At 47.6% G+C, this 27595-nt stretch overlaps 1 protein-coding gene and 1 pseudogene across 1 annotated transcript in view; both read left to right on the top strand.

The window, feature by feature from the left end:
- Positions 1–3013: 3013 nt before the first annotated feature.
- Positions 3014–27595, top strand: part of LOC138489324 (zinc finger protein 420-like) — a 97280-nt gene continuing 72698 nt past the window's right edge. Inside the window, exon 1 of the mRNA XM_069617023.1 lies at positions 3014–3197. The gene's annotated coding sequence lies outside the window, so the exon portion shown is untranslated. The remainder of the gene's footprint in view (positions 3198–27595) is intronic.
- LOC138489551 (zinc finger protein 271-like) lies at positions 19968–22404 on the top strand (annotated as a pseudogene).

Genomic DNA, 27595 nt, shown 5'->3' with positions numbered 1-27595 from the left:
AAACTCAAATTTTTCCTTATGGATGGTTAGGCCCGCAACCTCCAAGCGGTCCAGAAGCATCTTTAGCCTTCTCGAGTGTTCAACTTTGTCCTGGGCATGGATCAGGATGTCGTCACTCACATTGAGGACACCTGGTATGTCCCGGATGACTTCTTGAATGGTCTGTTGGAAGTCTTTGGCCGCCAAAGATATGCCGAAACTTAGCCGCTTGTATCTTCGCAGACCCAGATGTGTGGAAAAAGTCGTTATGTACCGAGAGTCTTTGTGTAGCTTCAGCTGATGGTAACCTGCTTTCAGGTCAACTTTCGAGAAGACTCTCGATCCCGTGAGATCAGCCACAATCTCGTCGAGGGTTGGCGTGATGTGGCGCTCCCTCTTGATGGCAGTGTTCAGGAGGCGCATGTCAATGCAAATGCAGACCTTTCCCGGTTGTTTGGGTTTTCTTGTGACCACCATCGGGGACACCCATGGTGACGGCCCCGTCACCTCCTCGATGATGCCTGCTTCTTCCAACACTTTTAGTTCACTCTCCACCTGTTTGCGCATGTGGAATGGGGTCCTTCGATGTCTGACGGCCCTTGGCTGGACCGATTTGTCAATGTGGAGTTTGATCGTCTTTCCGTTAAGGCACCCAATCCCGTTCAGCAGGTTGGGATGTTGCGCCAGGATTTTCTTGACCTCTTGGGCTTCCTTGATTTGATTGACGAACTGTACCAGCCCTAGATCCTCAGCCACATCACCGCTCAGAAGGCATTCAATCCCCGCATTCACTACGTACACTTTGGACGGTAGCCTGTTCTCATCGTGGCTGAGGGTCGTGCGGAATCTGCCAACTACCGGTAGCGGCTTCTTGCAGCCATATGCGAACAGGAGAGTGTCAGTGTTCTTAAGGGCTGGTCGCGGTTGCAATGTCTTGAACGTGGACGTGGGCATGACGTTCACCGAGGCTCCCGTGTCAATGGTCATCCATATCTGCTGGTTTTGGGGGGTGACCTGACATTTGCGCCTCCGGAGCCCTTTCTTCTGCGTATCATGCCCTCGATCCAGGGCTGACACTAGGTAGACTTTTCTTCCTTTGGTCCGCTGCTCTCTACCGGGGTCCAGTTGAGTTCCTGTGATGTCATCCCCATCTTCCTCAGTCGACGAGTTGTTCGCTTCGACGCGCCTCGTGACTCCCTGCTTCTTCTTTGTTCCACTCCTCTCCTGAGGGTTCTGCGGAGGCGGTAGTGGAGCTCCCGAAGAACGGCACACCTTGGCATAGTGGTCCTTCCTGCCACATGCCTCACATGTTGTGCCTTGTGCCGGGCAATTTCGCCGTCCGTGACGCGATCCACCACACCATTCACACTCCGTGGGCCCCGGGATCCGTGGCTGCCATCTGGGCAGCACGTAATTGCCACCGGATTCATCTCTTGTGGACTGTCTATTTGTGACCTGGGCCACCGTGGATGACGCGAGGGCCGGCTGTAATTTTTGCAGTCATACCCATGTTGGCGGCCCTGGCATGTGCCCGATCCCTCTGACGACCCAGCTCCAGAATGCGCGTCAAGGAGATACCCCTCTCACCCAACACCAACCTTCTTAGTTTCTCGGATTGGATGCCGTTGATGAGTTGTCTCTGGATTTCTTTCTCGACATCCGTGAACTCACATGACATTGCCAGTTTCCTGAGCCGGGTGTGATAGGCATCCAAAGTCTCCTCTTCCGCCTGGAACGTGGTGCAGAATATAAAAGTCTCATAGTCAGGGTTGAGTTGCGGGAGAAAGTGAGCCGTCAGAGCGTCTTTCGATGGTTGGTAAAGGTCCTGGCCATCCGCGATGGTTAGCGCGTTGAAAATGCGTAGCACCTCGTCCCCCACGTTCAGAAGTAGGTGCAATCTCATCTTCCTGGACGAGGTTACGTCCTTGCACTCCATAGCCATCTCAAATTTTTGGAGCCATAGCTGCCAACGGGGGCCAACCGAGGATGGATCCGTGAACGGATCGAATGGCTGAATCATTGTAGACGAGTTGCTTTTTGGGCGAGCTGGCGGTGGCATGACCGACAGATTCTCTGCGATTCTGGATGGCGTACTAGGCGCAGGGGTGGACTTGGCGGTCGCCATGTCATGTGTCGTCGTCCTCTGATGGTCCCTGTTGAGGCCAGCCTATAAAATCATTGGCGGACATGGCCGCCGCCTCTCTTCAATTGTTCACAGTCGTGAGCGCAGGTGCGCCTTGCCTGTGCGGTAGGCCCACACGTCGAAGAGCAGTCCCAGCAGCTCGCAGAAAAGCTGGTCGGTCGTGCGATGCAGGAGGAATGAGATGGTCGGGCGCCGAGCGCGTGTGCTGGGTCCCGTTTCCCTCGTTGCCAGTGTTGTGTTCTGGCTCCGCGCGGAGGCAGAATGTAGTAGGCCTCTGAGGTAGGCCGCAGTGGCGCAGCTCCAGCCAGAGTGAAGGAAAACACGCCACACGTTGTTGGAGTCTGTGCCTGGAACTACCTCCCTTGCGCGGGGGCGGGGCTTTTATTGAGACGCCCTAAATCACCGCGCAGCGGGGCGGAGGGCGGATGTAACAATGTACACTGCGAATGACCCTTCACATATTGGCAGATAAGGCACAGTGAGAGGAAACGATTTTAAGTGGTGAAGCCTGCAGTTGAACCCAGTCTGCAATCCGGGCCCTTGACCATGGTATACGTCTTAGTTATGGCTTCCATGAGTACACAGAAATTACAAAGACCTGACCAAAAAAAAACGTGTCGCAGAATAATGCACAGATAGTGTGGGATAATTATATGAATCTCTATGGATCCCCCCTTGGCAGTTCACTGCATCAAATGGACCACATGTTGGGGCGCCCTGTGAGACATGGGGACGCCCTTTCAATTCTGTTCACTGTAATGGAGCTGCATATAATGGTCTATCAGCCAGAGTGCATTATGGCCGCATGGGAGCTTAACAAAGAGCTCGGACATTGCTACGACTCTGCGCATGCGCGGGGGATTAGTGTCTCCTGTTCCCGTGATTGTGTCTCCTGTTCAGAATAACTTCAGTGCAACGCTGGGATCCTAGTTGGGACCCACTGTTTTCTCTCTTCCTGGGCGTGTATTGTCCTGAATTCTGCAAGAGATCATTGGAGACGAATCCACCCAGGATCATTAGGGTGAAATCCACCCAAGATCACTGGAGGGAAGGGGCTGGGCAAGAGCCAGGTCTGGTGAGTTGCTTCCCCTGTTGTTTTCATGTGATCGGGAGTCATTGCTGCCAACTGGCCCCATGTGACTGGGCTCACCTTCAGCCTTCAGCTGTCTCTGGCCTTTTAGCCAACGGTGCTTTGGCTTCTGGGAGTTGTAGTTTCACTTCTCCCATTATATATTGTCCTTTAAATGTTAGCATTCCCAGGATGCAGTTTGCTGTCATCTAAACAAACAAGACTGGGCAAAGGTGTATTTTATTCCATGGGGCCTTCTGCCAGGCATGCAGAGCTTATAATTGTATTTTTGGAAGATAAATCTGAATGTTTATATCAGAAACACTGCACATAATGAATAAGAATGGTGAGTTGCCCAATACCTTAGCAGGGGGATTCACAATCATAGTGAACGATGAGCTGCTGATGGAGGTGGTGGATGCAGAACATATAAGTTTTGACAGTGCACCATATACATCATTTGGAGGAAGAGGCTGTGGATTGAAAGAAAGGGATGATGCCACTGTAGCAAATCTGCAAAGTCTCCCGCAACTCCCAGGAGTCTCCAGCAACAAAACGCCATTACCCACACGTCTAAGTCTCCCACACATCAGTCTCAAGAAACATCAACACTACAAGTGTACCAGCTGTTCTTTTCACCTTTGCCCATGAAAGATAGTCAGAAAATGCCCATTTACTTACTCCCCATCGTCGCTGCCGCCGTCGTTACCGCCATTGATCTCGTAGTCCCCCAGGAGGCAGTGAATCATTCACAGACAGGATGGACAGATGACACGTCATGTCAATTCCAAACTCTGAGGCTCTCTAAATGAGTTTATATGGCTCCTGGCTAGAAACACCTGAATGCGTGGCTGAGTGTTGTTAAAAATGAAATGAGCACCAATCCCAGCATGCCTAATGAGCACGCTACCCCATGATCACCGAGATATTTGTCAAATGTAAAGATCTGAAATCATTCATATGTTCCCAACTGCTGTTTCATTTTATGCAAAGTAGCCAAGGACCTTCATTGCTGCTATTAGTCCCCCTCATTTCTCATAAGAGTATTTCCAAACAGTACAATATGAGTGCACATGAATGTGAAACTTGTAGTGATCACCTTGTATCAGAACATAAACACATGTGTATGGTTAGTGTTTTTATAATATTATTTGTTCAGTAAGATTTGCGTATCATTATTATCATGACTACAATATGTATCGAAGTGGGTCTTAAACATGAACAATGTCCTTCCTTCTTGGAAAGGGTTGTGCTAAGATTAGAACCAATGATCCGTTTTTTTCTGTGAGCACCAAGATAATGCTTAATTTCGTGTGCTAGCCACTGTTTTGTTACCAGTGCTGCACAACCCACACATTTGCTAAAGTATGCACAAACACTAATACTTTAAAATACATTGCACAGCACAGTTGTAGAGTCTGCACCCTGAGCCTCTGCACCCTTAGAAAAGTCTTTCAGAACCCCAGCACCCGCCACAGGGCCCATCTGATTCGCCTTCACTTCGCCCCACAAGCAATGCACCCTCATTGTGATGGCAACATGTCTGTAGGGCACTTACGATGACAACGAATATCTCCAATGAATATCTCCAAACAAGGCGGAACCTTTGCACTCGCCAATAGTCATTGGCTAGTAATAATTGGATCTGTGGTGACTCTAGCCAACGTGCTCCTTACAACACGACTCTATCACCCACAGAGAGACACAGGCACACATAGAGACAGACACAGAGAGGGAAGAGCCTGCAGAGAGAGGGAGCAAGCTAAATCAGCAAAGGATCCACCGGGCCCTGGTATCTGTAAAGATTGCACCAATGTCTGGGGAAGCCTGCATGTGAGTGGAAACATTGCTCTCACCCTTAGAGGTTGCAGCAAGTGTCACCTGGCATTGGCCGTGACATGCTGGGTCAATGTGGACCATTATTGAAATGCATTGGACATGATTAATGTTTATGGGAATCACAGCAGAAAACAGGCCTTTTTTGTGAAATTAGGGTCAGACCTTGAGATTTATATGGGAATGTGAAGGGATCGAAGAAAAGCACGAGTCCAAGGTTGCCCATGCCATCCATGAGTAGATGACACCATGCATGAGTAGATCACGCCATGCATGAGTAGATCACGCCATGCATGAGTAGAACGTGCCGTCCATGAGCAGATGACGTCAGGGATGACTAGAACATGCCATGCATGAGTAGATGGCACCAGGCATGAGTAGAGCATCCCATGCATGAGTAGAGCATCCCATGCATGAGTAGATCATGTCATGCATGAGTAGATCATGGCATTCATGAGTAGATTATATCGTGCATGAGTAGATCACGCCATGCATGAGTAGAACGTGCCGTCCATGAGCAGATGACGTCAGGGATGACTAGAACATGCCATGCATGAGTAAATGACACCAGGCATGAGTAGAGCATCCCGTGCATGAGTAGAGCATCCCATGCATGAGTAGATCATGTCATGCATGAGTAGATCATGGCATTCATGAGTAGATTATACCGTGCATGAGTAGATCACGCCATGCATGAGTAGAACATGCCATGCATGAGTAGATGACACCATGCATAAGTAGATGACACCATGCATGAGTAGATCACGTCATGCATGAGTAGAACATGCCGTCCATCAGTAGAAATTGCTATCCATGAGTAGATCGCACCAGGCATGTGTAGAGCATCCCATGCATGAGTAGATCATGGCATTCATGAGTAGATTATGCCATGCATGAATAGATCATGCCATGCATGAGTAGATGACACCATGAGTGAGTAGATCACACCATGCATGAGTAGAAGATGCTGTACATGAGTAGAACATGCCATGCATGAGTAGATCGCACCAGGCATGAATAGATGACACCAGGCATAAGTAGATGACACCATGCATGAGTAGAGCATCCCATGCATGAGTAGATCATGTCATGCATGAGTAGATCATGTCATGCATGAGTAAATTATGCCATGCAGGAGTAGAAAATGCCATGCATTAGTAGAGCATGCCATGCAGGAGTAGAACATGCACACATGAATAGATCACGCCATGCATGTGTAGAACATGCCATGCATTATTAGATCACACCGTGCATGAGTAGATGACACCATGTATGAGCGGGCCATGCCATGCATGAGCAGATGACACCATGCATGAGCAGATTTTGCCATGCATGAATAGATGATGCCATACATGAGTAGATGATGCCATACATGAGCAGATTTTGCCATGCATGAGTAGATGATGCCATACATGAGTAGATGACACCATGCATGAGTAGATGACACCGTGCATGAGTAGATTATGCCATGCATGAGTAGAGCATCACATGGATGAGTAGATGATGTTATGCATGAGTACATCATCCCATGCATGAGTAGATCATACCATGCATGGGAGTAGATCACACCATGCATACCATGCACCCAGGGACCTTCCTCTTTGCTTCTGCCTTCTCTCTTCCTGCCCCTATTGAACTCCTGACTGAAACTGCACTGGTCACCTGGCTACCCTCTGATTTCGGGCCCAGGTCCCCACCCGCCCAGTTGCATACCTGCACTGCCTCCTGGCAACCCTTGCACTTGGGTCTGTATCTTTAACCCTACAGTCCCCCTACCTGCACTTTTGGACACCTACTGTCTGCACTTACACTTGCACCTGCCGGCCACACTACTTGTTATTGTTTTGATCCCATGTACAGCACTGCATCCTCCCCCCTCCTCTGCACTTGCGTGATCTCAATGGTGTAATTCAGATGCAGACCCTTTGGGAACACTACATGCAATTAAGACTACAAGTGTCAGTACAATGTCACCTTTGGTACAAGCCTGTACTACACAGTTATGTGGTAGCAGTTGCTGAGCAGCCAGACTTATCTCAAGAGTTGCTTGAGCAGTAGAACAAGTTACACAAATGAACAACCAATACAGTGATTCAAACAAACACTTAATCAAGGTTTCTTGGTAAAAGAATATACATTTATTTAAACAGTCAGATTGAAAACATTACACTAGCAAGAGCAATATCATATATTTAATACACTACAAATACACGACTTATAAGTTACTGAACAAGTTCAGCTCCCTTGAACTGTGAGCAAAATGGCACTTCAGATACTTTTAAAAGGGGTAAAAAGACAAGGTTATAAGAATCAGCAATTCAGTTCCTAGGCGTGGGCCAAAGTCAATGGTTCAGAGTCTTTCTATAGGATAGCACAGTTCTGGTAGTAAACGGTTAAGTCTTTGCAAACGGAGTTCAGAAGAATTTGGCTAGGCAAAAAGTTAGTTGAATGTTTAGGGAAGGACACGCCTTCGAAGTTGGGAAAGTTCCACAAACATTCGTGATGGCCGAAAAGATTTCCGGACCGCGTTTGCACAGTACCTTTTTAGATTGAAGAAGAGCTGTAGCTGAGGCAGTTGTTCCTGGCAGTTTGAGCAGATCTCGCTGTTCCTGAGCTTCAGTCATGGGGACAAGAAGGAGGATGTCGGGAGGTTCCTGCACTACCGAGGGATGAGGCCACAAGCTTGGAAAAACGTTGGTTTAGGGTATGAGTGCCTTAAAGACCACAAACTGGTATCCTTCCCACTGGCTATCCGGTTTTCCACAGCACTCTGCAGAAAATTCGACTAGGAGGGGATGGTGTCCAGGTGGCTTGCGAGTTGGTTGTTCCCACCCATCTCAAGGGAAGAAGTTAACCTTGAAGGGCTTCTCTGTTGATGGAGTTTCAGGCAATTCGGACCTGCAGCAGGGCTTCACCGGTCGTCCAGGAATGGCAGTAGTCCTCTTCCTTCAGCTCGTCTTTGGTTCTTTCGTTCCAGTGGTTGACTCTGCTTTCCAAGTCCCAGAGACCTGCTTTTAAACAGTTTTCCCCCATTCATTCTAGCCTGGCTGTCAATCACACAGCAGGGTGGCTGTTCTTGCCGGCCAGCCAGTCGGCCAATCATGCCAGAGTGCATTTAGGTCTCCTAGGAGATCCCTCACATCCTGTCCACCCCAGATACCCTGGCGCCAGAGGAGGGCTTCAGCACTGAAGCCCGCCAAAGGCCAATGAACAAAGGGACCAAACCTGGTTTGGCGCGCAGAGACAAACACAAGAAGGACCTTTCCTAAAAGAAATGGTGAAAAAAAGTCGACCGGGGTCTGTTTTTACAGATAGGTCTTGGGCGCCATATTGAAAAACATGGCTGTCCCGATTTTTAGCTACCGTTGTTCGCGGTTGGGAAAAATCATGGTAGTTTGATCTAAACCACTGCAACCAGCCATTTAAAGTAGGAAAGGGTAATATTTGACTGATAGATGAGTGTTTTGGCTCAGGGGAAGCTAGGTAACCCCTCCAGCACTCTATAGGAAGATAGTGTGTGCTGGCTCTGTAAATTTGAAGAGACTAGTAAAGTCAATTTAACTTTACATGCTCTGGCAGACAGTAGTCGGTCCCAGAGAAGGTATTTAAAACTTGCGAAGTCTGAAAGACATCCCTGTGTCACTGCACTGAAGGTGCTGTGTGACACACAGAAAAAGATGATGCCTATGGAGTTGTCTTAAAACTCCATAACCAAAGAACACACAAGTAAAACACACATCAGAATACATGGAAGAGTGGGAAAAAAGGCTCACACCATTCCCAGGTAAAAAAATCAAATCCTAGAAATCCAGCAAAGTTGCTGGTGGTCTCAAAAGGTAAGGGAAATTAGCACATTCTTGAGAATTCTCCCTAACAAATGTCACTTGACCTAGTAAGATTGTTGTCTCTGTCCTGCCTCGGTTTCCCCTTCCTTGCCTCGTCGTGCATTGAAACACTTGTGTATAGGCGCATTACAAATACCATATCATATCATATATAATGATGCCATGCATGAGTAGAGCACGCCATGCATGAGTAGATGATGCCATGCATGAGTAGAGCATGCCATGCATGAGTAGAGCACGCCATGCATGAGTAGATGACACCATGCATGAGTAGAGCACGCCATACATGAGTAGATGATACCATGCATGAGTAGAGCACGCCATGCATGAGTAGATCATGTCATGCATGAGTAGATGATGCCATGCATGAGTAGATGACGCCATGCATGAGTAGAGCATGCCATGCATGAGTAGATGATGCATGAGTAGATGACGTCATGCAGGTCCTGTTTTTTTCTCTTTGCATTTTGGGAATTGTAGGACAGGGTCTTTCATGGGAAAAACATGAATACAAGTAAGTGTAGGAAATGCTAGAAAGAGACTAGCGCAGGGGCAACACGTTTGTCTTGGAAGCAAGACAACACAGAGCAACACTGGTTCGATCCCAGTCCTGCGCATAGAGACTTGTCTACTGGTATTGAGTGTATTGTAAATGATTCATTAATTATGTTAAAGGAACATGTTCGACTGAGTCATCTATAATTGGAACACACATCTTCCCTGAATGGCACTTTTTTGGGGTTTACAGTACTTGGTAGCATTAAATACCCACAACATTATGAAAAGCTAAAGAAACATGTTTGTGATGGGTTAGGATTCTCAGTCATAGGGAGTCATTGGTGTCACTGTCCGAGGGATGTAGAACCTCCAGACAAATCATTTCAATCCATACAAAGGGACCACGCTATCTCCAACATTCCCTCCCTAAATACTCCCCTGCTGGAGCCTTTCACTCCTCTAGCTCCAGGGACCACGCTATCTCCAACGTTCCCTCCCTAAATACTCCCCTGCTGGAGCCTTTCACTCCTCTAGCTCCAGGGACCACGCTATCTCCAACGTTCCCTCCCTAAATATTCCCCCGCTGGAGCCCTCCACTCCTCTAACGACTACTCTTTGATTGTCAAACGCTTCTTTGATCAGAGAGTGGGGGGCTGGTCTCTCTCCTTGGCTGGTACCTCCCTTTGGAACAGCCTCCCTGCCTCTCTCAGACTTGAGCCAGACCTCCTAAATTCTGTAAACTACTCAAAACTCTTCTCTACTTTCTTCCCTCTTTCCCAACCCTACTACTCCCCCCACTGCCTCTAAGACTGGTGTCCTGGTCCTCATCAATCTCACAGGATACCAGGCCTTTCCTACCCAGGCAATACGAGCACCCCCCAGCCCCCACTTCACTGCCCCTTTGGGCCCCTGCTTGGCGGCTCTACATCCCACCCATGGGAGTCGCCTGAACTAGCACTTAGCTTAAGGCCTCCTCCTTGTCTCACCTTGGCACTGCACTTGCACGTCTGAATACTTTACTGTTTTTGTAAATGTTGTTCTTCTCTCCCCTGTTCCCTTCACATTTAGTCTTGTGGCACTTTCAAACTCAATTCTGTTGTTTAAGCGCCTAACAAATGCTCAATAAAATAAAAACAAAGGAATACAAATTCCAGACCTTGACATCTCTACTCCAGGTCTCAGGTGGCCCTTGCCTGGAGTGGTGAGGTGTATTCAGAGCGGTCTTGAAGGCCTGCACAGTGGCTATGTTCTTATTATTGGGGGCATCCCTACTCTAGGTCTCAGGTGGCCCTTGCCTGGAGTGGTGAGGTGTATTCAGAGCGGTCTTGAAGGCCTGCACAGTGGCTATGTTCTTATTGGGGGGCATCTCTACTCTAGGTCTCAGGTGGCCCTTGCCTGGAGTGGTGAGGTGTATTCAGAGCGGTCTTGAAGGCCTGCACAGTGGCTATGTTATTATTGGGGGGCATCTCTACTCTAGGTCTCAGGTGGCCCTTGCCTGGAGTGGCGAGGTGTATTCAGAGTGGTCTTGAAGGCCTGCACAGTGGCTATGTTCTTATTATTGGGGACATCTCTACTCTAGGTCTCAGGTGGCCCTTGCCTGGAGTGGTAAGGTGTATTCAGTGCGGTCTTGAAGGCCTGCACACTGGCTATGTTCTTATTATTGGGGGCATCTCTGCTCTAGGTCTCAGGTGGCCCTTGCCTGGAGTGGCGAGGTGTATTCAGAGTGGTCTTGAAGGCCTGCACAGTGGCTATGTTCTTATTATTGGGGGCATCTCTACTCTAGGTCTCAGGTGGCCCCCTTGCCTGGAGTGGTGAGGTGCATCAGAGTGGTCTTGAAGGCCTGCACAGTGGCTATGTTCTTATTATTGGGGGCATCTCTGCTCTAGGTCTCAGGGGGCCCTTGCCTGGAGTGGTGAGGTGTATTCAGAGTGGTCGTGAAGGCCTGCACAGTGGCTATGTTCTTATTATTGGGGGCATCTCTACTCTAGGTCTCAGGTGGCCCTTGCCAGGAGTGGCGAGGTGTATTCAGAGTGGTCGTGAAGGCCTGCACAGTGGCTATGTTCTTATTATTGGGGGCATCTCTACTCTAGGTCTCATGTGGCCCTTGCCTGGAGTGGCGAGGTGTATTCAGAGTGGTCTTGAAGGCCTGCACAGTGGCTATGTTCTTATTATTGGGGGTATCTCTACTCTAGGTCTCGGGTGGCCCTTGCCTGGAGTGGCGAGGTGTATTCAGAGCAGTCTTGAAGGCTGCACAGTGGCTATGTTCTTATTATTGGGGAAATCTCTGCTCTAGGTCTCAGGGGGCCCTTGCCTGGAGTGGTGAGGTGTATTCAGAGTGGTTGTGAAGGCCTGCACAGTGGCTATGTTCTTATTATTGGGAGCATCTCTACTCTAGGTCTCAGGTGGCCTTCGCCTGGAGTTGCGAGGTGTATTCAGAGTGGTCTTGAAGGCCTGCGCAGTGGCAATGTTCTTATTATTGGGGACATCTCTACTCTAGGTCTCAGGTGGCCCTTGCCTGGAGTGGTGAGGTGTATTCAGAGCGGTCTTTAAGGCCTGCACAGTGGCTATGTTCTTATTATTGGGGGCATCTCTACTCTAGGTCTCAGGTGGCCCTTGCCTGGAGTGGCGAGGTGTATTCAGAGTGGTCTTGAAGGCCTGCACAGTGGCTATCTTCTTAATATTGGGGGCATCTCTACTCTAGGTCTCAGGTGGTCCTTGCCTGGAGTGGCGAGGTGTATTCAGAGCGATCTTGAAGGCCTGCACAATGGCTATGTTCTTATTATTGGGGGCATCTCTACTCTAGGTCTCAGGTGGCCCTTGCCTGGAGTGGCGAGGTGTATTTAGAGCAGTCTTGAAGGCCTGCATAGTGGCTATGTTACTATTGGGGGGCATCTCTAATCTAGGTCTCAGGTGGCCCTTGCCTGGAGTGGCGAGATGTATTCAGAGCAGTCTTGAAGGCCTGCACAGTGGCTCAGTGGCTATGTTCTTATTATTGGGGGCATCTCTACTCTAGGTCTCAGATGGCCCTTGCCTGGAGTGGTGAGGTGTATTCAGAACAGTCTTGAAGGCCTGCACAGTGGCTATGTTCTTATTATTGGGGGCATCTCTACTCTAGGTCTCAGGTGGCCCTTGCCTGGAGTGGCGAGGTGTATTCAGAGCGGTCTTGAAGGCCTGCACAGTGGCTATGTTCTTACTATTGGGGGGCATATCTACTCTAGGCCTCGGGTGGCCCTTGCCTGGAGTGGCGAGGTGTATTCAGAGTGGTCTTGAAGGCCTGCACAGTGGCTATGTTCCTATTATTGCGGGCATCTCTACTCTAGGTCTCAGGTGGCCCTTGCCTGGAGTGGTGAGGTGTATTCAGAGTGGTCTTGAGGCCTGCACAGTGGCTAAGTTCTCATTATTGGGACCATCTCTACTCTAGGTCTCAGGTAGCCCCTGCCTGGAGTGGCGAGTTGTATTCAGAGTGGTCTTGAAGGCCTACACAGTGGCTATGTTCTTATTATTGGGGGGAATCTCTACTCTAGGTCTCAGATGGCCCTTGCCTGTAGTGGTGAGGTGTATTCAGAGCTGTCTTGAAGGCCTGCACAGTGGCTATGTTCTTATTATTGGGGGCATCTCTACTCTAGGTCTCAGGTGGCCCTTGCCTGGAGTGGCGAGGTGTATTCAGAGTGGTCTTGAAGGCCTGCACAGTGGCTATGTTCTTATTATTGGGGGCATCTCTACTCTAGGTCTCAGGTGGCCCTTGCCTGGAGTGGCGAGGTGTATTCAGAGTGGTCTTGAAGGCCTGCACAGTGGCTATGTTCTTATTATTGGGGGCATCTCTACTCTAGGTCTCAGGTGGCCCTTGCCTGGAGTGGCGAGGTGTATTCAGAGTGGTCTTGAAGGCCTGCACAGTGGCTATGTTCTTATTGTTGGGGGCATCTCTACTCTAGGTCTCAGGGGGCCCTTGCCTGGAGTGGTGAGGTGTATTCAGAGCGGTCTTGAAGGCCTGCACAGTGGCTATGTTCTTATTGTTGGGTTGACATCTCTACTCTAGGTCTCAGGTGGCCCTTGCCTGGAGTGGCAAGGTGTATTCAGAGTGGTCTTGAAGGCCTGCACAGTGGCTATGTTCTTATTGTTGGGGGCATCTCTACTCTAGGTCTCAGGGGGCCCTTGCCTGGAGTGGTGAGGTGTATTCAGAGCGGTCTTGAAGGCCTGCACAGTGGCTATGTTATTACTGGGGGGGCATCTCTACTCTAGGTCTCAGGTGGCCTTTGCCTGGAGTGATGAGGTGTATTCACACAGGTCTTGAAGGCCTGCATAGTGGCTACGTTCTTATTATTGGGGGCATCTCTACTCTAGGTCTCAGGTGGCCCTTGCCTGGAGTGGCGAGGTGTATTCAGAGCAGTCTTGAAGGCCTGCACAGTGGCTATGTTCTTATTATTGGGGGCATCTCTACTCCAGGTCTCAGGTGGCCCTTGCCTGGAGTGGCAAGGTGTATTCAGAGCAGTCTTGAAGGCCTGCACAGTGGCTATGTTGTTATCATTGGGGACATTTCTACTCTAGGTCTCGGGTGGCCCTCGCCTGGAGTGGCGAGGTGTATTCAGAGTGGTCTTGAAGGCCTGCACAGTGGCTATGTTCTTATTATTGGGGGCATCTCAACTCTAGGTCTCAGGTGGCCCTTGCCCGGAGTGGCGAGGTGTATTCAGAGCAGTCTTGAAGGCCTGCACAGTGGCTATGTTCTTATTACTGGGGGGCATCTCTACTCTAGGTCTCTGGTGGCCCTTGCCTGGAGTGGTGAGGTGTATTCAGAGTGGTCTTGAAGGCCTTCACAGTGTCTATGTTCTTATTATTGGGGTAGATCTCTACTCTAGGTCTCAGGTGGCCCTTGCCTGGAGTGGCAAGGTGTATTCAGAGCGGTCTTGAAGGCCTGCACAGTGGCTATGTTCTTATTATTGGGGGCATCTCTACTCTAGGTCTCTGGTGGCCCTTGCCTGGAGTGGTGAGGTGTATTCAGAGTGGTCTTGAAGGACTGCACCGTGGCTATGTTCTTATTATTGGGGGGCATCTCTACTCTAGGTCTCAGGTGGCCCTTGCCTGGAGTGGTGAGGTGTATTCAGAGCAGTCTTGAAGGCCTGCACAGTGGCTATGTTCTTATTATTGGGGGCATCTCAACTCTAGGTCTCAGGTGGCCCTTGCCCGGAGTGGCGAGGTGTATTCAGAGCAGTCTTGAAGGCCTGCACAGTGGCTATGTTCTTATTATTGGGGGCATCTCTACTCCAGGTCTCAGGTGGCCCTTGCCTGGAGTGGTGAGGTGTATTCAGAGCTGTCTTGAAGGCCTGCACAGTGGCTATGTTCTTATTATTGGGTTGACATCTCTACTCTAGGTCTCAGGTGGCCCTTGCCTGGAGTGGCGAGGTGTATTCAGAGTGGTCTTGAAGGCCTGCACAGTGGCTATGTTCTTGTTGTTGGGGGCATCTCTACTCTAGGTCTCAGGGGGCCCTTGCCTGGAGTGGTGAGGTGTATTCAGAGCGGTCTTGAAGGCCTGCACAGTGGCTATGTTCTTATTATTGGGGACATCTCTACTCTAGGTCTCAGGTGGCCCTTGCCTGGAGTGGCGAGGTGTATTCAGAGTGGTCTTGAAGGCCTGCACAGTGGCTATGTTCTTATTGTTGGGTTGACATCTCTACTCTAGGTCTCAGGTGGCCCTTGCCTGGAGTGGCGAGGTGTATTCAGAGTGGTCTTGAAGGCCTGCACAGTGGCTATGTTCTTATTGTTGGGGGCATCTCTACTCTAGGTCTCAGGGGGCCCTTGCCTGGAGTGGTGAGGTGTATTCAGAGCGGTCTTGAAGGCCTGCACAGTGGCTATATTATTACTGGGGGGGCATCTCTACTCTAGATCTCAGGTGGCCTTTGCCTGGAGTGATGAGGTGTATTCACAGAGGTCTTGAAGGCCTGCATAGTGGCTACGTTCTTATTATTGGGGGCATCTCTACTCTAGGTCTCAGGTGGCCCTTGCCTGGAGTGGCGAGGTGTATTCAGAGCAGTCTTGAAGGCCTGCACAGGGGCTATGTTCTTATTACTGGGGGGCATCTCAACTCTAGGTCTCAGGTGGCCCTTGCCCGGAGTGGCGAGGTGTATTCAGAGCAGTCTTGAAGGCCTGCACAGTGGCTATGTTCTTATTATTGGGGGGCATCTCTACTCTAGGTCTCAGGTGGCCCTTGCCTGGAGTGGTGAGGTGTATTCAGAGCAGTCTTGAAGGCCTGCACAGTGGCTATGTTGTTATCATTGGGGACATTTCTACTCTAGGTCTCGGGTGGCCCTCGCCTGCAGTGGCGAGGTGTATTCAGAGTGGTCTTGAAGGCCTGCACAGTGGCTATGTTCTTATTATTGGGGGCATCTCAACTCTAGGTCTCAGGTGGCCCTTGCCCGGAGTGGCGAGGTGTATTCAGAGCAGTCTTGAAGGCCTGCACAGTGGCTATGTTCTTATTATTGGGGGCATCTCTACTCCAGGTCTCATGTGGCCCTTGCCTGGAGTGGTGAGGTGTATTCAGAGCTGTCTTGAAGGCCTGCACAGTGGCTATGTTCTTATTATTGGGTTGACATCTCTACTCTAGGTCTCAGGTGGCCCTTGCCTGGAGTGGCGAGGTGTATTCAGAGCGGTCTTGAAGGCCTGCACAGTGGCTATGTTCTTATTATTGGGGACATCTCTACTCTAGGTCTCAGGTGGCCCTTGCCTGGAGTGGCGAGGTGTATTCAGAGTGGTCTTGAAGGCCTGCACAGTGGCTATGTTCTTATTGTTGGGGGCATCTCTACTCTAGGTCTCAGGGGGCCCTTGCCTGGAGTGGTGAGGTGTATTCAGAGCGGTCTTGAAGGCCTGCACAGTGGCTATATTATTACTGGGGGGGCATCTCTACTCTAGATCTCAGGTGGCCTTTGCCTGGAGTGATGAGGTGTATTCACAGAGGTCTTGAAGGCCTGCATAGTGGCTACGTTCTTATTATTGGGGGCATCTCTACTCTAGGTCTCAGGTGGCCCTTGCCTGGAGTGGCGAGGTGTATTCAGAGCAGTCTTGAAGGCCTGCACAGTGGCTATGTTCTTATTATTGGGGGCATCTCTACTCCAGGTCTCAGGTGGCCCTTGCCTGGAGTGGCAAGGTGTATTCAGAGCAGTCTTGAAGGCCTGCACAGTGGCTATGTTGTTATCATTGGGGACATTTCTACTCTAGGTCTCGGGTGGCCCTCGCCTGGAGTGGCGAGGTGTATTCAGAGTGGTCTTGAAGGCCTGCACAGTGGCTATGTTCTTATTATTGGGGGCATCTCAACTCTAGGTCTCAGGTGGCCCTTGCCCGGAGTGGCGAGGTGTATTCAGAGCAGTCTTGAAGGCCTGCACAGTGGCTATGTTCTTATTACTGGGGGGCATCTCTACTCTAGGTCTCTGGTGGCCCTTGCCTGGAGTGGTGAGGTGTATTCAGAGTGGTCTTGAAGGCCTGCACAGTGGCTATGCTCTTATTATTGGGGTAGATCTCTACCCTAGGTCTCAGGTGGCCCTTGCCTGGAGTGGCGAGGTGTATTCAGAGCGGTCTTGAAGGCCTGCACAGTGGCTATGTTCTTATTATTGGGGGCATCTCTACTCCAGGTCTCAGGTGGCCCTTGCCTGGAGTGGCGAGGTGTATTCAGAGCGGTCTTGAAGGCCTGCACAGTGGCTATGTTCTTATTATTGGGGGCATCTCTACTCTAGGTCTCTGGTGGCCCTTGCCTGGAGTGGTGAGGTGTATTCAGAGTGGTCTTGAAGGCCTGCACCGTGGCTATGTTCTTATTATTGGGGGGCATCTCTACTCTAGGTCTCAGGTGGCCCTTGCCTGGAGTGGTGAGGTGTATTCAGAGTGGTCTTGAAGGCCTGCACAGTGGCTATGCAATTCTCAGGAATATAGTATTATTGTACTCTTACTATACAAGACTAGCTAGTGTGTTTCTGTATTTCGATCCTTCAATGGACTAAATATAGTACCATGGGAACCCGCATTTGTCTAATATCTACTTGTGGTTTAATTAATTTGGCAGGATGTGATTCTGGCTGTTTGTGAAAGCTTTGACTCTAGAGCTGCCACTTGCCACACCGCATGTGACTGCAAATGGGCCGTGATTCTGGCTTTTTGTGAAAGATTTGCTCTGCTGCTGCTAGAGGCCACACTGCATTTGACCGCACAGGGCTGTGGTTCTGTTAGGGAACTGTCATGGTGATGCGCTTGGGGTATTTGATATGATATGATATATGATATGATATGGTATTTGTAACGCGCCTATACACAGGTGTTTCAAGGCGCGACGAGGCAGGGAGGGGAGGAACAAGGGGAGACAGACAACGATCCTACTAGGCCAGGTGTCATTCACATCGCGCAAGTGCAGGGGTGGGGGAGGGGGAAAAGTGCAAGGGGAAGGGGAGGGGGGGAAGTGCAGTGCAAGGTAAGTGGCGTAAAGTAATAAATAAATAGGGCCAGCTGGTGGCAAGTGCAAGGTAAGTGCAGAACAAGTGCTGGGGAAGGGGGGGGCTGTAGGGATACAGAGACAGTCCCGCAGTGCAGAGGGGTTCCAGGGCATCAGTGCAAGTGGAGAGTGGCTGGGCCCAGGGCCGAGGCCGTTTAGAGAGGTCCAGTTGCAGGATCAGTGCAGTTTCAGTGAAGAATATTAGCTGTTCAGCAGGGGAGAGGGAGAGAGAAAGCAGAAGCAAAGAGGAAGGTTTTGAGGTGCTTCCGGAACCGGAGATGGTTCTCCTCGAGTTTCAGGGAGGCAGGAAGGCTGTTCCAGAGGGAGGCCCCTGCCACGGAGAGAGATCTACCCCCAGCTCGTTGCTTCGAGAAGCGGCTGACCCTGAGGGAGTTGGAGGCGGATGAGCGAAGGGCTCGGGAAGGAAGATATTTGGGAAGAGAGAGTTGAAGGTATTTAGGACCCAGGCCCCAGAAGGCCTTGTGGACAATGCAGAGGGTTTTGAACTTTATCTTCGCAGCCACTGGGAGCCAGTGAAGAGATTTCAGTCCTGGAGAGATACGATCCCTGGGCTTGAGGCCAAGGACAAGTCTCGCAGTTCTGTTCTGGATGAGTTGCAGAGGGCGGAGAGTGGAGGCAGGCAGATTAAGATAGAGGCTGTTACAGTAGTCCAGCTTCGAGAGAACCAGGGCTCGGGAGACAGTGAGCTTCTGGGGGAAGGAGAGGAAGGGAAGAATACCTCTGAGGAGGTGCAGCTGGTAGTGTGACCTCTTTGTTGGTGGTGGACTTGTTTCTCCTTAGGGGGTGGTTAACTTTATTTTTACTCTTGTATACATTTCGCTCTTGCCTTCTCTTCCCACAACCTGCACAGCTGGTCCCTGAGATAGCTCATGAAGTGTGAAAAGACATAGTGCCATAGACTTCATAACATTATGATTGAGTAACTATCAGTCATGGGGTTTATTCCACCTCATGGTACCTAAGGGCATCATAAACTCGAGCTCCACTTTCATTGGTGGTTATTACGAGTTTGGAGGTAGCCATGGTGCTATTAGCGCCATGGCGGCCTCCAAAGTCGGGTCTGGGTTCCTTGAATGGGGACTTACCTGATGATTCCAACCTTGGAGGACCCGGTAAGTCCCCATTCAAAATACCCATCCACATTCCCATTCGAGCCCCCATAGGGCTCAATGAGAATGGTGAGGGAGCTAATAACTGGCCCGTTAACAACGGGCCCGTTATTAGCTCCCTGGTCCCCTTGAGGGACCCGCAAAGGATGTCTGGTCTGACGAGACGTTCTTTGTGGGTCCCGCAAGGGAACCTCGGAATGCGGCAGTAAGGGTTTAATGGCACCGGCATCCTTACCGGCGCCGTTAACCCCCTTACCGCTGCACTCGTAATGAGGCCCATTGTCTATCAGATTTCCCTCAGAACCTCTAGATGGAATATAGTGCCATAGTCATTAGCTTCTCATTGATAATTCTATTTTTCCCCAATAAATTTCATGTTTTAGAAAAATACTGGATCTAACAGTGAACGTGAAGTAATTCATGGCCAGGTCTCATCTGTTCATGTATGGGGGGGCAAACATGAATAGATTTGTACTAAATATTGTACATGTAAGTCTGTGTAGGATTCTCTCAACAAGTACATTTTTTCATTGTCTCTCTCCTGATTGGTGGAGGCTCACAAGTGTGGCTTCTCACAGGATCACACAGCAAGTTTGTGAGCCGCAAGTATAACAGGAATTAACAGCTCTGCACCCAATCTATTGTTTTTTAGGCTGTACGATGACATACAATAGTAAAGTGTACCTCTGCTTCTTTCAACACAGAATAAGCAGCCATCAAAGTATGCATGCTGGGGAGAAGTCCTATGAGTGCACGGAATGTGATGAGCACTCTAATTGGGCATCACACCTGAGAATACATCAGGGAACCCACACAGAGGAAAGACCTTTCAAGTGCTCGGAGTGTGATAAAGGCTTCACTAAGAGCTAAAATCTGCAGCAGCATCAGAGGATCCATACTGGGGTTTGACCCTACCTATGTACAGAGGGTGAGGAAAGCTTCTCTCAGACCTCACATCTACAGGACGATCAGAAGATCCATACTGGGGCGGCCATACCAGTGCATGGTGTGTGAGAAAAGCTTCACTCGGGGCTCAGATCTGCACCAGCATCAGAAGATTCATACTGGGGAGCGATATACCGATGTACAGAGTGTGAGAAAAGCTTCAATCGGGGCTCAGATCTAAACCAGCATCAGAAGATTCATACTGGGGTGCGATATACCGATGTACAGAGTGTGAGAAAAGCTTCACTAGGGGCTCAGATCTGCACCAGCATCAGAAGATACATACTTGGTAGCGATATACCGATGTACAGAGTGTGAGAAAAGCTTCACTCGGGGCTCAGATCTGCACCAGCATCAGAAGATTCATACTGGGGAGCGATATACCGATGTACAGAGTGTGAGAAAAGCTTCAATCGGGGCTCAGATCTGCACCAGCATCAGAAGATTCATACTGGGTAGCGATATACCGATGTACAGAGTGTGAGAAAAGCTTCACTCGGGGCTCAGATCTGCACCAGCATCAGAAGATTCATACTGGGGAGCGATATACCGATGTACAGAGTGTGAGAAAAGCTTCACTCAGTGCTCAGATCTGCACCAGCATCAGAAGATTCATACTGGGGGGCGATATACCGATGTACAGAGTGTGAGAAAAGCTTCATTCGGAGATCAGATCTGCAGAAACATCAGAAGATCCATACTGGGGGGCGGCCATACCAGTGCTCAGAGTGTATGAAAAGCTTCACTCAGAGATCAAATCTGCAGCAGCATCAGAGGATCCATACTGGGGTGCGGTCCTACCAGTGCACAGAGTGTGAGAAGAGCTTCAGTCAGAGCTCAAGTCTGTCCAGGTATCAGAGGATCCATACAGGGAGGAGGCCCTATCAATGCAGAGAGTGCATGAAAAGCTACAGTGACCCCATAGTCCTGAGCAACCGTCAAAGGACACATACCTGAGGGAAGCCCTACCAATGCACAGAGTGTAAGAAAAGCTTCAGTGACCATTCAAACTTGCTGCGCCATCTGATAATCCACACTGGTGAGAAGCCCTATCAATGTACAGATTATAAGTGAAGCTTCAGTGAACCCTCACACCACCATCAAAAAATCCATATAGAGCAGAAGCCCAATGGGTGTACAGAATAAGCACTCTAACTAAGCACCAATCCTGATGGCTCACAAGATTTCCCACACTGGACTGAAGCCCTACCAGTGAACAGAGTGCGAGAAAAGCTTCACTTTTAGCTCAAGTCTGTCTCAGCATCAGAGGATCCATACAGGTGGAAGCTTTGTGGGTGTACAGAATGTGGTAAACTCTTTAATCATGCATCCAACCTGATGGCTCATAAGCGATCCCACACTGGAGAGAAGCCCTAACAGTTTGCAGAGTGTGAGAAAAGCTTCACTCAGAGCTCACAACTGCAGACGCATCAGAGGATCCATGCACCGGAGAAGCCCTATCAATGCACAGAGTGTAAGAAAAGCTTCAAGGCCCATTGAAGCCTGAGCAAGCATCAAAGGACACATACTAGGGAGAAGCCCTGTCAATGCACAGAGTGTAAGAAAAGCTTCAATGACCATTGAATCCTGACCCGCAATCTCGGAATCCACTCTGGGGAGAAGCCCTACTAATGCACAGAGTGCAAGAAAAGCTTCAGTTTCCCCCAGGTCTGAGCAGTCATCAAAAAATCCAAACTGGGGTGAAGCCCTATGAATGCACAGAATGTGGTAAGCACTTTAATCATACATCACACCTGATGACACATAAGACATCCCAGACTGGATTGAAACTCTACCAGTGTACAGAGTGTGAGAAGAGCTTCAATCAGTGAACACATCTTTACAGGCATCAGAGGTGCCATACTGGAGAGCGACCACACCAGTCTACACAGTGTGAGAAGAGCTCCAATCTGAGAACACGTCTTTACAGGCATCAGAGGTTCCACACTATAGACTGGCCATGCTAGTGTACAGAGCGAGAGAATCTTCATTCGTGTAGTTAAAAGCCATGTGTATGTTGGACAAGGACTTCCATCACAACGGTGCATTATTTATTGTAAAGAAAATCAAGAGATATTTTGCAGAGAAACGTGTATATTCCTAACAGTTCCACAGGTGTTCCAGCTGAAGGCTAGAGGTGATATAGGGGCCAAAAAGTGGAATTCCCTTCCAACCACTGTTCCATTTCCTGATGATAATCAGAGATTTTGGGAATCTTGGAAGTCCTGCATAAGCAGCCCTGCTGCACTCTCTTGTGGTCCAAGCACTCAGTGCCAGGATGCCTTTTGGGTGAATGTTGCATGTTATAAATATGTTAAATAGAAAGGTTTGTAAGTTAAGCACCCACTGCGAATGTCTACTTATAACCTGCATGGCACATGCACCATTCGCAGTATGATAGCTCAGCAGGTTGGCCTACTGCTGCAGAAATACAGGGCCCAGATATACATTTCTTTTCACTTTCAGCCTGAGAAGTACCCTAGTTATATTGAGTTGAGCTTGGGAAGCCCCACCTTTTAGAGGTAGGGCGAGAAAGGTTGCTTCCTTTACTTAATAAAAGTGTCTACCTAAAAATGATATCACTTTGTCAGCCTCCTTACTGCATCACGCTACACAACCCAAAACCGATACTCTTCAACATCGCATGAATCAGTGTTTGACATTCCCCTCCCCAATGACAGTTTTTGAAATACTATTAAATGAAATTACAATAAGACAGGGTCCTTATGCAGGAGCTGAAACCAGTGTCTTGGAACACTCCTGGCCTGTGCCAACATCTGGACGCCCCCAATTGGGTTGATTTCATTAGATCTTTAGACTTAATGGGCCTCATTATAACCTTTGCGCAATGGGTTAATGGGCGCGGCTAATGGTGGTGGACCCGTTAAACCCATTCTGCAAGATTACGAGGTTCCATCGCGGGACCCGATGTGGACGTCTGTTTTACCAGACGTCCATAGCAGGACCCGCGAGGGAACCAGGGAGCTAACAACGGGCTGGGCCCGTTGTTAGCTCCCGTACCCATTCCCATTGAGCCCTATGGGGGCTCAAATGGGAATGGGGAAGGTCCGGGCCCGGGTTCCCTGTAGGAGGAATTACCGGGCCCTCCAAACTCGGAATGGCCTGGTAATTCCCCATTCAGGGAACCCGGACCCGGTTTTGGTGGCAGCCATGCCCTTATTAAGGGCATGGCTACCGCAAAAGTCGTAATGAGGCCCAATATGTTTCCAGGAAACATGGCCTGTAGCGTCTATATATGGAGTGTTATATATGTTTCACGTTTCTGCAGTCTGTCCCTCACATAAGATAGGACGGCCAAGCGGGGGGCTATGTATGTGGGTTAGTGTAAAATTGAATACCCACATAGAATGTATTGATACAGGTTTGCCAGATATACAAGGCCTATTTATTGAAATCCCAGGAGCTGATACTTTTTTTGCTTTTCAACATATATACCGGTAACAGACCCTGTGGCTTAAATGGTATGAGAACATTGTAGGACATTGTATGACCTAGAACATTTGGCAGCCAGTTGAGTTGGTGATAAATTAAACAAAACAATTTTGTTTATTGTGGGAGATCTAAACCTTCTGTATGAACCCTTACATGAAATTGTCATTCTATTGAGGAGAACTTGATTTGGGGCTCTTCTCCCCTAACTTTACCAAAGCTAAGGAAATCCTATACATTTGTCTTACCACCTGTCCAGCTTTTTAATCATTTGGGTATTAGGGTATATCATGGTATATCATGGGCAACTAAACAGCGATGTACCACCTAAGCCTACTTATCATAACGCCAGGACCTTTAGAGATGTTGATTATACACTAATTGCTGTAAGAAACTGGAAGTCTGCAAAGTCAGAAGTTGTCTCCCAAGAGGTGAAAGTGTTCACTACTCCCTGACTATAACCCAAGCCACAGACTTGGCAAATTTATATAATTTGAGACGGCCCACCTGTTACATATGTTAATAAATAATATGCATTTGAGTTGGGTCTGACCTCAAGAATATTATTCCCTTGATTTATCATAAATTGATAAATATGGCATTGATATGGCATTGATATGAAAGGGTCAGCTAGTCTTACTCACTTGTTTACCAAAAATTATACAACAGTGTCCTCAATTCAATTGAAGAGGGAGCCCTGGTTTGATGAGTATTGCATGAAGCAAAGAATTCCGAAATCGTGTGGGTAATGATGCAGTAATGTAGTATACCCTTTTCTGTTGGTAAGGGTGTTAGACAAAGGGGTATTCTAGGCTCCATCTTGTTTAAAGTGTTTGTCAATGGGCTGCTGGGTAATATACCGTCTCACACACACAACTGATGCTCCCAGGATAGGGTGAAAATATGTAATTGCAAATGTTTAAGGGTGATGGTGTCTTCATTACCTGGATCCCAAGTGGCCTAATTAAACTTAAAGAGCATTTTGTCAACTAACACAATTAACAAAGATGATACCAAATTGCTGAGGTGTTGGGAAAACTCCAGCTCTCGTTCCTGCATGCAACTATGCATAGGGGAAACTAGAATAGAGGAAGTCCCTTTCTTTGATTACCTCGGAATCAGATTTGGGTGAAATATGAATTAGCAAAACCATATTGCTAAAGCCGACCTGATCCTAAGGAAAATGAGCAGTGCAATCTTGACCTATTCCACATCTTTTGGTAACAATATTCTCCTCTGTGCCTTGATAATCTACCAAATGCAGACCCTACCAGCGGCGATGCTCGGTGCAGAATTGTGGGGCACTGCAACATCTCTACATTGATCGTAATTGAAAGCTCTTTTATAAAAAAGCAGCACTCAGTCGTCATCCCACAGCACACCAAATATCCTGCTACACCAAGAACTTGTTTGTTTGGTTATTTGTAGCGTGCACCAGACCCGAAGGTATCAGGGCACGGGAACAAGAATGCTTTAGGCTTACAAGTTGCTTATAGCTTACAGATTACATAGACAAAATGCAGATTAGTGTGAATACAACAGGTAATACATATGCATTACAAATGAGGATTCAATACAGTAAGTAGTCCAAAATGCAGTGCAGGTGCGGGTCGCGCACGAAGTTCTAAGTCCAATTTGTTTGCTAGGTCAACTGGGTCATGTGGCTGGCATTTTATTTAAGCCACTTATTTTTATTTTTTATTTTTTTTTATTCAAAATTGGTTTAGTTGAAAAATCAACTTTTTCAATATTTACATCAAGATTATTTCATCTTTTTACATGGTCGAATGCAGAATGTCATCTGATTTGAAACAATAAGCAATCCAACATAAGCAGTGAAAATCCCAGAGAAACAAGAGGTTACTTGTGATATGATACATTATCAGAGGATCCCTACCATTACATATTAGAACTTTTATATTACTTTCCCAGTAGATTCAAGGCATTCAGATATTGAACTGTAGCTATAATTAAAGAAACATTTGTTGTATTAAATATTTCATACCACAGTTGTTCTTTTGTGAGTAACATTTTATGTTTAAAGAACTTGAAGAAATGTTTTATTCTTAGATCAAGGAGAGAAGAACATTCCGATATTAGATGGCATGTAGATTCTTCTTTCCTAGGGTTTTTACAGAATCTACAAGTAGTGTTTAGCATTGTAGTTTTAGAGAATTTTGCCAGTTTGACCTTCGTTGGCACTAGGTCCAATCTGAAGCGCAAATAAGAATCTGCATATGATCTATCAGGGAATGATGAGATGTATTTCGGAATATCGTTCAATGCTTTTATCATGAAAGGACCTGCTTTGAAGGCTGAATAATGTAGGCATAGTTCCCTAGTTGAGATCCAGTCAAATCTAAGGAGCTTAGTTTTTGCCTTATCCGGGAAAAGAGCAAGGTCATTGAAGGAAATATCAGCTCTATCTGGAGTCTTTTTACATTCCTCGACCCAAGGGGAGATCAAATTGTTGGTTGAGGATTTCATCCAGTCTTTTACCGCCGGAAATGCGTTTTTAGCATTATCTGGTGTAAGGAGAGCTTTCCGATAGAGTGCTAGCCTTGCCCAAGTGACTGCCACAGCTAGAGAGGATAGCCCAAGTTCATATCGAATTATGGCTATTGGGAAACTTTGGGGGACCGGCAATATTGAATATTGTTTTCCAATATAGACCTTCAATGTAGTCCCAGTTTATTTGTTTATTCATAATCTTGGTGTGACTTCCATATATTATGATGGCAACTGCTTTTTGTAAATAGAACATACGAGCAGGTATTAAGGAGAACCGCCCGTATTTCCTTTGTAGGGCTTGGGTTGCCAAGAGTTTCATTCTGTTAGAAATCTCTTCTTTGTATGGAGTATCAGCTAAGCTTGTGTTGATGTTGACTCCTAGGTATTTATACTGATATATTATGTCAAGGGGGGAGTTGGAGATGTAGCACTTGAATTTGGTTGTGGATTTTTTTGAGGAGGTTTGAACAGTTAAGATTTTCGTTTTCTTGATATTGATTTCCAATTTGTTTGTTTCTGCATATTTTGATAGTGCACCTAGTTTCCTCTGTAGTCCTATGGGTGTTTTATCGAACAGGACCATATCATCTGCATATAACATGTAGGGAATTGTTAGCGTGCCTATCCGGGCTGAGAACGACCGAACTGTCAGCATTTGTTTAAAAAAATCGCTAATATAAAAGTTAAAAAGAATAGCAGCAAACGGACATCCCTGTTTTAAACCTGTATTTGTTCTTATTGTATCAGATAGGAGTCCGTCAGTAGTGAGTTTGACTCTTACACTCGTGTTCGAGTAGAATAATAAAAATAAGTTAAAAATGTAGGCAGGGCAATTAGCAGCATCAAGTTTCTCCCATAGCAAAGAGCGAGAGATAGAGTCGAAGGCTTGTTTAAAGTCGACTAAGGAAATATATAATGGTTGTTTTAGCCAAATGGCTTCAGCTTTCAGTATGGCAATAATAATTAAATTTAGTGAGGTGCCTATGCACGGGACAAAGCCAGATTGGTAATGATCCATTAGATCCTGATCGCAGAGCCATTTTGTAAAATCTCGGAGTACAAGTCTTGCTAAAATTTTCCCTGGCACGTCTAAGAGTGCTATGGGGCGATAGTTCAAGGGGGAAGATCTGTCTCCAGATTTAAAAATGGTTATTATATTTGCCGTTTGCCATGAAGGTGGAAATTTATTTTGGTTTATAACATTTTTAAAAATCAGGGATAAAACCTCTGCCCAAGCTTCAGGGTTTTCTTTTAGAACTTCATTTGTAATCATGTCCGGGCCCGGAGCACGAGAGTTATTTAGTTTTTTGATAATAATGACTATATCCAGATGGTCAAAGTCCAAAGCTTTAGTGACAAGACTGCTTTGGTTTATAGGAGCATTCACTTCTTGCTGTTTAAATAGAAGATTTTCGTAGTGTTTTACCCATGCCTTTTGATCAATGCAATTTAAAAGTATAGATTTTTCGGCTGATTTATCTGATCTGTTTATTATCTCCCATATTTCACCCGCCTTTTTCGATAAAATTGCTTTTAGCATAGCCTCTGCGTTGCTTTGTTTTGCAGACGCTATTATTTGCTTAATTTGATTTCTGTATTTATTTTTCAGTTTTTGTTTTAGTGCTATGTTGTTTACAGCCACATGTGATCGTAAATTTAGCCTTAATTTAGCCTTGAGTGCAGTTATATCAGGACTCCATTTGTGTTTATGGTTAAAGGTCGGCT

This window comes from Ambystoma mexicanum, chromosome 9 (genome assembly GCF_040938575.1).
Source record: "Ambystoma mexicanum isolate Mex_15411 chromosome 9, UKY_AmexF1_1, whole genome shotgun sequence".
Taxonomy (NCBI): domain Eukaryota; kingdom Metazoa; phylum Chordata; class Amphibia; order Caudata; family Ambystomatidae; genus Ambystoma; species Ambystoma mexicanum.
Note: the sequence above shows the minus strand (reverse complement) of the source record. Positions and strands in the feature narration are given on the sequence as shown.